The following is a 13,692-nucleotide window of genomic DNA, read 5'->3' as shown; positions in this document are numbered from 1 at the left end:
GGAAATATGATGTTGTGGTAATAACAGATGCTGCTCTGTGAAGGGCATGATTTAGTGTTAAATATACCAGGGTATTAGTTGTTTAGGAAAGGAGGAGAGGTAGCAGTATTGGTTAAGGAGTACTGACAAAAGAAGATTTCTTGGATGGTTGAAGGACAGAGTCAGTTCGGTTATAGCTTAGTAATAAAAAGGGTAGAAGTACGTTGCTCTGTAGTCTACAGACCATGAAGTAGTGCAAAGGATGTAGAGGAACGTATCTGCAAGGAATTTACGTTATGAAGTAATTACAATAGGGACTTCAGTTTCCCAAAAATAGACTCGGACACTCTTAGTGTGAGGGGCAAATGTTCCCAGATTGTGTTCAGGTGAGTTTCCTGCAGCAGTTATGTGTGCAGTCCAACAAGAAAGGATATGTTGTCAGACCTGGTCCATGGAAATTAAGTGTGTCACATGACAGTGGGAGAACATTTAGAGAAGTGATAATTGTATCATAAGATTCATGATGGTGATAGGCATTGACATGCTACAGAGTAGCAAAAATCATTTGGCACAAAGCTGACTTCATTGGGGCAAAAACAGGATTGACTGGAACAAGAGGTTAGCAGGAAGAATGGTAATTGAACAATAGGCTACCTTTAAAGAGCAGATGGCTTAGGTGCAGTCAAGTTATATTATTGTCTCAAATGGGAAAGGTTAACATATCCAAACATAAACATATCCAAAGTTCTCTGCATTGCAACAGAAATAGAAATCAACATTAGAAAGAAAGTTTGTGGATAAGAGGTCTAAGGGAGAAAATACAGTCGAGAACCAAGAAGAATATTGAATGTTAAAACGTAAGGTGAAAATAACAAATGAAAGCAACAAGGAGGAATTAGCAGATAACGTAAAGGAGAATCCCAAAGACAAAAGCACAAATTGTGGGAAATGCTCAGCAGGTCTGGCAGCATCTGTGGAGGGAAATCAGAGTTAATGTTACAGGACGAGTGACCCTTCCTCAGAATTGATGATAGTTAGGAAATGTCAGTTTATATGCAGAAGATAGGGTAGGGGGAGAAGGTAAGGACTGAACAATATATGGGGATAGAGCCCAAAGACAGAGCAGCATCTGTTATTACCACAACATCATATTTCCATGTGGCAACTGACATCTGTTAATCCCCAATCTTATTTATAGTATTTTATGCATTTATATAGTTGTACATAGAAAGGAATGGATAGCGATCCAGGTAAAAACAATGACTGCAGATGTTGGAAACCAGATTCTGGATTAGTGGTGCTGGAAGAGCACAGTAGTTCAGGCAGCATCCGAGGTTTAGCAGTAAAATCAACGTTTCGGAATAAAGACAGAGAGCCTGAAGCTCGAGGAGGGTGGGGGTGGGGAGAAAGTAGCATAGAGTACAATAGGTGAGTGGGGGAGGGGATGAAGGTGATAGGTTGGGGTGGGGGGAGGGTGGAGTGGATAGGTGGAAAAGAAGATAGGCAGGTCAGACAAGTCATGGGGACAGTGCTGAGCTGGAAGTTTGGAACTAAGGTGAGGTGGGGGAAGGGGAAATGAGGAAACTGTTGAAGTCCACATTGATGCCCTGGGGTTGAAATGTTCCGAGGTGGAAGATGAGGCTTTCTTCCTCCAGGCGTCTGGTGGTGAGGGAGCGGCGGTGAAGGAGGCCCAGGACCTCCATGTCCTCAGCAGAATGGGAGGGGGAGTTGAAATGTTGGGCCACAGGGCGGTGTGGTTGATTGGTGCAGATGTCCCGACAATGTTCCCTAAAGTGCTCTGCTAAGAGGCGTCCAGTCTCCCCAATGTAGAGGAGACCGCATCGGGAGCAACGGATACAATAAATGATATTAGTGGATGTGCAGGTAAAACTTTGATGGATGTGGAAGGCTCCTTTAGGGCCTTGGATGGAGGTGAGGGAGGAGGTGTGGGTGCAGGTTTTGCAATTCCTGCGGTGGCAGGGGAAGGTGCCAGGTTGGGAGGGTGTGTTGTAGGGGGGCGTGGACCTGACCAGGTGGTCACTGAGGGAACGGTCTCTGCGGAAGTCGGAAAGGGGTGGGGAGGGAAATATATCCCTGGTGGTGGGGTCTTTTTGGAGGTGGCGAAAATGTCAGCGGAAGGTTGGTAGGGTGGAAGGTGAGCACCAGGGGCGTTCTGTCCTTGTTATGGTTGGAGGGGTGGAGTCTGAGAGAGGAGGTGTGGGATGTGGACGAGGTGCGTTGGAGGGCATCTTTAACCACGTGGGAAGGGAAATTGTGGTCTCTAAAGAAGGAGGCCATCTGGTGTGTTCTGAGGTGGAACTGGTCCTTCTGGGAGCAGATACAGCGGAGGCAGAGGAATTGGGAATATGGGATGGCATTTTTGCAAGAGGTAGGGTGGGAAGAGGTGTAATCCAGGTAGCTGTGGGAGTTGGTGGGTTTGTAAAAAATGTCAGTGTCAAGTCGGTCATCATTAATGGAGATGGAGAGGCCCAGGAAGGGGATGGAGGTGTCAGAGATGGTCCAGGTAAGTTTAAGGTCAGGGTGGAATGTGTTGGTGAAGTTGATGAATTGCTCAACCTACTCGCGGGAGCATGAGGTGACGCCAATGCAGTCATCAATGTAGCAGAGGAAGAGGTGGGGAGTGGTGCCGGTATAATTATGGAAGATCAACTGTTCTACGTAGCCAACAAAGAGACAGGCATAGCTGGAGCCCATATGTGTGCCCATGGCTACCCCTTTGGTGTGGAGGAAGTGGGAGGATTCGAAGGAGAAATTGTTAAGGGTGAGGACCGGAGATCCAAGATGGCGGCGACTCAGCAAGTCTGAGTTTACAGTGCTCTTCCCAAAACCTGGGTAAAGTGAGTTACTCACCCCCACCACACTTACCAAACCACCCAAAAAAATTTTCTAACCTTAATTAGCTGCTTACTATTATATTTAAGCAGTTTAATATTAAGTGGATAATGAGTAAACCAAAGGGATCCCGCAGCTCTCAGAAAACAAAGACCCCTCCCCCACCCTCCTCTCCTCCTCCGGCTGCAGCTGATGTAAAAACAGGCCTTGAAGAGATGATTGCCAGGCTGGAAACGACACTCGTCAATTTCATCGCAGAATCCAGACAGAGATGGAACTCATTCGAAGAAAAGTTACAAAAGCACAGCCAGGCTATTGAGGAACTGCAGGGCCGAGTGGAGGGGGCGGAGCTAAAGGCCACGACCTCCGAGGCTGCAGCACAAACAGCTGCAGAACAGGTGCGAGCTCTGGAGCAGAGAGTCCGGGCCTTTGAAATCTACATGGATGACCTGGATAATAGAAATCGGAGAAAGAATATCCGTCTTCTGGGCCTCCCTGAACAAGAAGAGAAGGGACAGTTAGTAGTATTTCTGGAGCGATGGTTGCCCCAGCTTTTAAACCTGGGGGCTGAAACTGACCGGGTAAGGGTGGAGTGGGCCTACTGGGTCGCAGTACGCGGATCTGGCCCAAACCAGCACCCACGCCCGGTCCTGTTCCGGCTGCAGAGTTATAAGGAGAGGCAGATACTCCTGGATGCCTCCAGAAATCTTGGAAAGGATCCTAAAGCTATGATTCATGAAGGATCCAAGATTATGTTATTTCAGGACTTCTCCCCGGCTTTGGCACGAAGGAGGAAGGCGTTTGATGAGGTGAAGAAATGTCTAAGGAACTTAAATATTCAATACACCTTACGCTACCCAGCGACGTTATGCTTTACCCACGAAGGATCCGAGTATAATTTTAGATCACCAGAAGAGGCTAAGGAACTTTTAGACTCGTTTAAATAAATCGTAAGAGACAATTTATGTTGGCTTGCCTCTTCCACACTCCGTGGGGAGAAATGGATACTTTACTCTACTTTACTTTTGCTTCTGGGAGCAGGGTTGTCTTCTCTTGCTATTTTATGTTATTATACTTAACTGTAATTTGTTGGAGTTGTAATTTTATAGTTATGTGTGTTTGTACGTGGCATTGATGCTATCAGATATACTCAGGTATGGGTGGGGAGGGGTGGGGGTGGGGCGCTCACTGTCAACTCTAGCTCAGTATTATATCTAAATCCTATTAAGGAGCGCCCGGGTCAAGGGTGGGACACTGTTTGGGAGAGGATATGGTGGACCTTTAGAAAGGAAGTAAGGCCCCCTGAGAACAAGGGGGAGGATCTCCATTCAAACATGTTTTTTTTTTGTTCTTATTGTTTGGAAATAGTTTCCTTTTTATTATACTGTTATGAGTGTATTAGAGAACATTTTCTCTTGTTTGAAGGATGTAGGTGACTCAACTATACACTCTGGATAATTGTGGATTAGATTAGTAGTTAACTGAGTTTCATTGTTTTTCTTTCTTCTTTAGTATCATTCCTTTGAATTTTGATGATTATATATTTAAGATCTATTTTTATATTAATGTTTGTGCTTGAAAGTTCTGTTTATTTTTGTAAATCTGTCAAAATATTAAATTTCTAATAAAAATATCTTTAAAAAAAAAAGGGTGAGGACCAGTTTGGCCAAACGAAGGGTACTGTTGGGGACGTCGGGAGAGGAAAAAACGAAGGGCTTGGAGGCCCTGGTCATGGCGGATGGAGGTGTAGAGGGATTGGATATCCATGGTGAAGATGAGGCGTTGGGGGCCAGGGAAATGGAAGTCTTGGAGGAGGTGGAGGGCATTGGTGGTGTCTCGAACGTATGTGGGGAGTTCCTGGACTAGGGGGGGATAGGACAGTGTTGAGGTAGGTAGAACTGAGTTCAGTGGGGCAGAAGCAGGCTGAGACAATGCGTCGGCCAGGCTTGTGGATCTTGGGAAGGAGGTAGAACTGGGCAGTGCGGGGTTCCCGGACTATGAGGTTGGAAGCTGTGGGTGGGAGATGTCCTGAGGTGATGAGGCTCTGTGTCGTCTGGGAGATGATGGTTTGGTGATGAGGATGGGGTCATGGTCGAGGGGGCAGTAGGAAGAGGTGGTCCTCGAGGTGGCGTTTGGCTTCAGCGGTGTAGAGGTCAGTGCGCCAGACTACCATTGCCCCCCCTTTATCTGCTGGCTTGATGGTGAGGTTGGGATTGGAGCAGAGGGATTGGAGGGCTGCACGTTGTGAGGGTGAGAGGTTGGAGTGGGGGAGGGGGGTTGTTTAGACCTTAGCCCCACCCCCCAACCCTATCTTCTACATATAAACTGACATTTTCCTAGCTATCATCAGTTCTGAGGAAGGATCATTCGACCCAACATGTTAACTCTCCTTACTCTCCATAGATGCTGTCAGACCAGCTGAGCTTTTCCAGCAATGTCTGTTTTATGTCTGATTTACAGCATCCATAGTTCTTTTGGTTTTTATTGAGAATCACAAAGACATCTGTTGGCATATAATAAGTAAAAGAGTGTTTTAAAAAGGAGTAGAGGCAAAAAGGTAATTTAAATCTGGATGCAGAAGCATGTCAGAGATATTGAATAAATACTTGGCATTTATCTTTACAAAAGTGGAGGATGCTGCCCAGGCTTTACCAAGACTCGTTAGACAGCACCTTCCAAACCTACGACCACCTACATCTCAAAGGATAAGGGCAAAAGATACCTGGGAACAATACTGCTCTTAAGTTCCCTGCCAAGCCATTCATCATCCTGACTTAGAAGTGTACTGCTATCCTTCAGTGTCAATGGGTCAGAATCTTGGAATTTTCTCCCTGTAGATATTCTGGGTCTACCTACATCAGATAGGCTACAGGGGTTCAAGAAGTCAGCTCACAATCACCTTCTCAAGGTTAGCTAGGGATTGGCAATTAATGCTTGGCCCAGCCAGTGGTGTGCATATTCTAAGAGTAAATTTAAATCAAAACCAAAATGCTGACAGAGTAGAAAACTCTTAGTAGAAGGATTCAAAATTAATAAAGAAGATGTCTTGGATAGACTCTTTGTAATTAAAAGTTGATAAGGTACCAGGACAGGTCCAGGGTGCCTCCAAGGGTTTTGAAGCAAGTGAGGGAAGAACTTCTGGGGACACAGGCCATAACGTTTCGTGCTTCCCTGCAGTCAGGGAAGGTGTCAGAAGACTTGAAGAATTGCAAATATGATAGGCTTGTTCAAGAATGAATAATGACTTGGATGAGAAAAGTGCCTGTTCTATAGCTAAGTTTGCAGAAGACAAATATAGATGGGATGGCAAGTGGTGAGTATGACACAGAGTCTGCAGAGGGATGTAGACAGACTAAGCGAGTAGGCAAAAACTTGAAATGAAATGAAGGAAAATGTGAGCTTGTGCACTTTGGTAGGAAGAAAAAAAGAAGCTGAATATCATTTGAATGTACAGAGGGATTTAGGAATCCATCCAGGAGTCACAAAAGCTGACAGCCAAGTTCAGTAATAGGGAAGCTAAATGGAATGTTGGTCTTTATTTCAAATGGAATGGAGTGTAAAAGTAGTGAGTTTTGCAAAATCTAAATCAGTCAACTTACCAATTAGTCAGACCGCAGCGGGAATACTGTGAATAGTTTTGGACCCCTTATCGAAGGAAAGATGTACTAATATTGGAGATAGTCCAAAGAAAATACACTAGGCTGACACCAGATATGGAAGAACTTTGTAATGAGGAGAGGTAGAATAGGTTGGGTCTGTACTCATTGCAATTCAGAAGTATGAGTGGTAACCTTGAAACATACAGGATTCTTAGAGGAAGGTCTGGTTTGAAAGCAGAAAGATTGTTTCCTTTTGTGAGAGAGTCCAAGACCAGAGGGCATAATCCGAGAATAAAAAGATTACAGCTTTGAAACAGGAATAAGGAGAAATTTCTTCACTCAAAGATCAGTGAATCTGTGGAATTCTATACCACAGAGGGCTATCAAGGCTGGTTATTAAGGATGAGGTAGAAGATTTTTAATTGGTAAGGGAATCGATGATTATAGGGAAAATGCAGGAAAGTAGAGTTGAGGATTATCCAATCACCCATGATCTCATTGAATGGTGGAGCACAGTCAATGGGATGAATGACTTACTTGATTTGATTTTGATTTGATTTATTGTACTCACATGTACCACTACTGTTTTGCGAGCAGTGCAGACAGATCATAAAGTGCTTAGACAGAGCGAGGCACACAAGGTCCCACTTATGCTCCAAAGTCTTGTGGTCTGAAGAATCCCTGCAATTGCCAGCCAGTCAATTTATCCTAGGACAAGCCAAACAGAGACACGCACGAGAAATCCTAGAAGCATGGCATTCCAACCAGAACTCTATCAACAAACACATTGACTTGGACCCCATTTACCACCCCCTGAGAAAAAGAACAGGAAATGACTTCACCATAAAAATGACGTCACCACAGAAAATGACACCACCAACACAAGGAAACCCAAACCTATAAATAGAAAGCAGGAAACACCAGCAGTGCTTCATCCGGAGGCTGACTGAAGATGTTACCTAGTATGGTGATGAAATGTCTGAAAGTGAACGTTCCAGCTCAGTGAGCAAACCTACATCTAGAATCAATTTATCTTCCGTTTTGGGAAGCCTCCAGATATAATTGTGAAGACTTGTGCTTCAGAATTTGCAACTCCCCTAGCCAAGCTCTTCCTGTACAGTTATAACACTGGTATCTACCTGACAATGTGGAAAATTGCCCAGGTATGTCCTGTACATAAAAATAGGAGGATAAATCTAACCCGGCCAATTACCGCCCCATCAGTCTACTCTCGATCATCAGTAAAGTTATGGAAGGGGTCATCAAATAGTGATATCAAGCAGCACCTGCTCAGCAAGAACCTTATAGTGACGCCCAGTTTGGGTTCTGCCAGAGCCATTCAGTTCCTGACCTCATTTCAGCCTTGGGTTCAAACATGGACAAAAGAGCTGAAGTCTAGAGATGAGGTGAGAGTGACAACCCTTGATATCAAGACTGCATTCAACTGTGTGTGACCTCTAACAAAACTGGAATCAGTGGGCATCAGGGGCAAACTCTCTGCTGCTTGGAGTCATACCTGGTATATAGGAAGATGGCTAGAAAAGTTGGAGGCCAGTCATGGCAACTTCAGGATATCTTTGCAGGAGTTTATTGGGCTGTGTTTTGGGCCCGATCTCTTCAGACCTTCCCTCTATTATTAGGTCAGAGGTGGGGATGTTCACTGATAATTGCACAATGTTCAGCACCATTTACAAGAACTCAGATTCTGAATAGTTCAAATGCAACAAGATCTGGACAATATCCAAGCTTGGGCTGACAAGTGACAAGTAACTTTGCACCACAAATATGCTAGGCTATAATCATCACCAATCACAAATAGCCCTTACGTAGCTTGTGAGGCCACTTCTGAGGGTAGTTAAGAGTCAACCATATTGCTGTGGCTGCAAATGTGTTGCTGGTCAAAGCACAGCAGGCCAGGCAGCATCTCAGGAATAGAGAATTCGACGTTTCGAGCATAAGCCCTTCATCAGGAATAAGAGAGAGAGAGAGCCAAGCAGGCTAAGATAAAGGGTAGGGAGGAGGGACTAGGGGGAGGGGCGATGGAGGTGGGATAGGTGGAAGGAGGTCAAGGTGAGGGTGATAGGCCGGAGTGGGGTGGGGGCGGAGAGGTCAGGAAGAGGATTGCAGGTTAGGAGGGCGGTGCTGAGTTGAGGGAACCGACTGAGACAAGGTGGGGGGAGGGGAAATGAGGAAGCTGGAGAAATCAGCCACACCTCCATATTGCTGTGGGCCTTGAGTGATGTGTAGGCCAAACTAGGTCAGGATACCAGATTTCATTCCCTAAAGGACAGTATCAAATCAGAAGGGTTTTTTATATCTATCAATACGGTGACATGATCAAAATTATGATTACATGATCAACAACATCAACATTTTCGCAGAGTTGAAATGTGTATTACTGTGGGGCATGTGGTGAGAGGGGGAAAGTTTAAAGGAGATGTGAGGGGCAAGTTTTTTACACAGAATGGTAGGAGTCTGGAAATGAGGAGCCAGGAATGATGGTGGAGGCAAATACGATAGGGCTATTTAAGGGCCTTTTAGATATGCACATGAATATACAAGAAATAGAGGGACATAGACTAAGGTCAGGTAGAAGGTATTAATTTAATTTGGTGTCACACTCGGCACAACATAATGTTCTCAAAGGCCCGTTCATGTGTGCTATACTGTTCTATGTTCTATTAGCTTTAATTCTAGATATTTGTTGAATTCAAATTTTACTCTCTGCCATAGTGGGATTGCTAGAGTATTATCCTGGGGTACTGTACATTGACATTACCACAACACCATCACTTTCCCAAAATGCTACTGCAGAAACATTACGCATCAGAATATTTTAGTCAGTAGATAGATTCTGGCATTAAAATTAATTGATACTGGTGCTAAAGTTTGGGATGATTTAGGTGGGTCATATAAATTAAGAGGTGAAGTAGAAATAAACTGAGTTTTCTGATATTTATCCTGCAACTTACAAGCTTCCTGTAATTGTCTTGTTCAATAAGCATATCTTTGCTGAAGCAGGAAACAGAGAGCTGTGGATGAAAGGTCACACAACACTGTAGTTAACATCATTCTTGTACTGTCATCAGTTGCATGAGGAGCTGAGAGACAGATGTGGGAGTCCGGGGTGGGGGGCGGGGGGGAAAGAGGGAAGGAATTGAGTTTGAAAAGTGATGAGTCTTGAGTCTAATACGTAGATGTCATGTAGAAATAGTAAATGGGGAGATGAGGAAACAGCATTAAAATTGTGGTTGGTTTACACTGAATGAGTGAAACTCAATTTGACATTTCTTAAAATCATGCACATTGTATGAAGGACACACAAATCACAAAGTTCTCTTCCTTGTTTATACTGCACATTGATTTCCTGTGTTAATTTAAGCTTTCTCTTAAACTGTGATATAAATTTATTTCATACAGGTGCATTATTGCAGAATGCACCTTAATAGTCAGAAATGTAGAATATAATTAATGTATGGTTATGTGACAGTGACTCCATTGGTTTGTTAATTTGACTGCACAATGGAGCAGTAAAATCAACAACTCTCAAAACATAGATGCTGCAAAGATTCAACTTTTAACTGTTAGGAAATGTTTAAAACTCAAAATCATTTGACAAGTCATAAATTGGTCAGAATATAAACCAGAGTAAATGATAACTAAGAAATTAATGAGCCTAGAATTGAAGTATGAAAGAAAGCTAGTTACAAATGTAAACATAGTAAGAATTTCTGTAGATATTTTAAAAAGAGAATTAACAATGTTAGCAGTGGTTCAATAGAAAATGAGTCTGGGGAAATAATGAAAATGATGAGAAGATGGACAAATTGAACATGTATTGTACACCAGTCTTCACTAAAGATACATCCCAGAAATAGCTGTAAGTCAAGAAATGAAAGGGAGGGAGGAACTCAAGAAAACTGCAATCATTAGTGAAGTGGTATTGATCCAATTATTGAAGCTGCAGGCTGACAGGGTCCCGGGTCCTGATGGACTTCATCCTAGAACTTAATAGAAGTAGCTGTTTAAATAGCTCTGAATAGGCTGAAGAATAATTACAGGAGCTTGAAATATTAACTCTGGTTTCTTTCCTCAGATGCTACTAGACCTGTTGAGTCTCTCCAGCAATTTCTGTTTTTGTTTGAAATAGTTTATGCATTATTTTTAATGTTCAAAAATTTGTTGTTTCAGAGGAGTTCCTTTTGATTGGAAGATAATGAATATAACTCCTTTAGTCAAAGGGAGACAGAAAGCAGAAAATAACAGGTTGTTTAGTTTAACATGTTGTAAGGAAAATGCTAGAAGCTATTATTCAGTGTCTATTACGTAATGGAAAGACACTTAGAAAAGTTCCAGTTGTTTGGGCAGATTCAGCATGGTTTTATGAAAGCTAAATCACATTAAACCAGTTTATTGGAGTTCTTTGAGGAAGTAGCATGCAGTGGATCAAGTGGAATTGATAAGTGCACTGTACTTAGATTTCCAAAAGGCAGTTGATAAGCTTTCAAAAGATGAAAAATAGAAACTCATGATGTAGGGTGTAATATCTTTGCATATAATGGCAATATTTTAAACATTTAGCTAGCGTGGCGTGGTGGCACAGTGGTTAGCACTGCTGACTTGCAGCACCAGAGACCCAGGTTCAATTGCAGCCTTGGGCAACTGCCTGTGTGGAGTTTACACGTTCTCCCCTTGTCTGTGTGGGTTTCCTCCGGGTGCTCCGGTTTCCTCTCACAATCCAAAGATGTGCAGGTCAGGTGAATTGGCCATGCTAAATTACCCGTAGTGTTAGGTGCATTAGTCAGAGGGAAGATGGGTCTGGGCAGGTTACTCTTCGGAGGGTCGGTATGGACTGGTTGGGCCGAAGGGCCTGTTTCGACGCTGTAGGGAATCTAATCTAATCTAACAGGGAACAGAAAGTCAATATAAAGGGTAATTTTCTAGTTGACAAGCTGTAAAGAGTGATCTGCTATAAGGATCATTGCTGGAGTCTGAGCTTTTTACAATTTGTATTAATGATTTAGAGGAACGGACTGAGATTTTCTGATTACATAAAGCAAGTAAGTTGAGAAGAGGGCATAGAAAGTTACAAAGGGATATAGATAGGCTAGGTGAGAGGGAAAGATATGGAAAAATGTGACTTTGGCCATTTTGGCAGGAAGACTAAAAAGCATATTATCTCATGGTGAGAGCTTGTAGATCTTTGAGATAGAATCACAGAGATCTTCAGCACAGAAAATAGCCCTTCCACCCATCATGTCTATGCTCCAGTCAAGATAACTAACTATTCAAAAGCCATTTTTCAGCACTTGGCCCATATGCTTCTAAATGTGTCTTAAATGTTATGAGGGTTTGTGCCTTTGTCACCCTTCAAGATTTCCACCATCTAGGCAAATACTTTTTACCTTGCCTCCCCTCTAAATCTTCTGTCCTTTAAATTTATGCCCTTGGTCACTGATCCCTTCATCAAGGTGAACATTTTCTTCATGTCTATTCTATCTATGTCCATCATAAGTTTAAACATCTAAACCATATCCCCTTTCATTCTCCTCTGTTCTAAAGAAAACACCCCAAGTCTGTTCAATCTCTCTTCGTACTGAAACTCTCCAGCCCAGGCAATATCCTGGTAAATTTCTTCTGTACATTCTCTAGTGTGGATTCCAGAACTGCACATAATATTCTAGCTGTGGCCCGAACATTGTATACAGTTCCAGCACTTAAACTCTATGCCACGGCAAATTTCTTAAATTCATTCACAGGGTGAGGGCAGGCAGCATTTATTGCCCATCCTACTTGCCCAGAGGGCAGTTAAGAGTCAACCACATTGTTATGAGTTTAGAGTCACATGTCGGTCAGACCGTAGAAAGATGGCAATTTCCTTCCCTAAAGGACATTCATGAACCAGATGGGTTTTTCCAAAAGTTGGCAATGGATTCATGGTCAACATTAGCTTCTTAATTCAGATTTTTAAAAAATTAAATTCAAATTTCACCATCTGCTATGACAGATTTAAACTCGGGTCCCCAGAACATTATCTGGGTCTCTGGATTAACATTCTAGTGATAATACCACATGGCCTTTGCCTCCTCCTAATAACAGCAAGTATCCCATGTGCCTTTCTAAACACTTTACTTTCCTGTCCTGATACCTTAAGGGACTGTAGTATATAAACACCAAGGTCCCTCTGATCCCCAGTGCTTCCCAGGGTCCTACCATTCATCATAAATTCCCTTGCCTTACCCTGCCCAAGTGCATCACCTCACATTTATCTGGATTGAACTCCAATGGAGATGCAAAGGGATCTCCATTGGAATTCAATCATAGAAGGTTAGTATGCAGGGATTGCAAGTTATTTGGAACACCAACAGAATGTTAGTGTTTATTGCTAGAGGAATTGAATGCAAAGTAGGGAGAATATGCTTCAGTTATGCAGGGAACTGGTGAGATTATTAGTCTCCTTATTTAAAGAGGAATGGAAATGCATTGGAAGCAGTTCGAGAAGATTTACTAGATTAATAGTTGGAATGGGCAGAATTGAAAATGTTTTGCTGGAAAAGCACAGCAGGTCAGGCAGCATCCAAGGAGCAAGAGAATCGACGTTTTGGGCATGAGCCCTTCTTCAGGAATCTTCAGGAATGGGCAGAATGTCTTGTAAGAAAATGTTGGTCAGATTGCCTTGTTAAGAAATGTTGTACAAGGCTGAGCTTGTATCTGTTGCAGCTTAGAAGACTAAGAGGCAACTTGACTGAAACAATAAGATCCTGATCAGTCATAGCACGTTGGGCATGGAAATGATGTTTCCTCTTATTGGAGAATCTAGAACTATAAGGGTCAGTGTTTTAAAATAAGACATTGCCCAGTTAAGATAGAAATAAGATTTTTTTTCCCTCTCTCAGGACCTTGAGTCTTTGGCACTCTTCTTCAAAAAGTCCTTAAATATTTTTAAGGTGGGGTTGATAGTTCTTTGGTAGGCAAGGAAATGAAAGATAATCGGGAATAGATAGGTATGTGGAGTAACCAAATCATTCATGAACTCTTTGAACAATGGAGCAGGATCAAGGGACTAAATGACCTTTTTTTTGAATGTGAAACTGATTTGTTGAATATGTACTCTGCAATTAATATACTTTGAGTAAATCTGCAAAATGTTGAAGCAAAAGATTTTAAAACAGAAAAAAAGACCATGAAACATTCAGACATGAACGTTTATTGTCATTCTGAGCCTACAAAGCTCCCTTCATGGCATCAATAACCTATAATT

This window comes from Hemiscyllium ocellatum, chromosome 8 (assembly GCF_020745735.1).
Source record: "Hemiscyllium ocellatum isolate sHemOce1 chromosome 8, sHemOce1.pat.X.cur, whole genome shotgun sequence".
NCBI classification, from domain to species: domain Eukaryota; kingdom Metazoa; phylum Chordata; class Chondrichthyes; order Orectolobiformes; family Hemiscylliidae; genus Hemiscyllium; species Hemiscyllium ocellatum.
The sequence above is the reverse complement of the archived record's forward strand: the minus strand, read 5'-3'. Positions refer to the sequence as shown.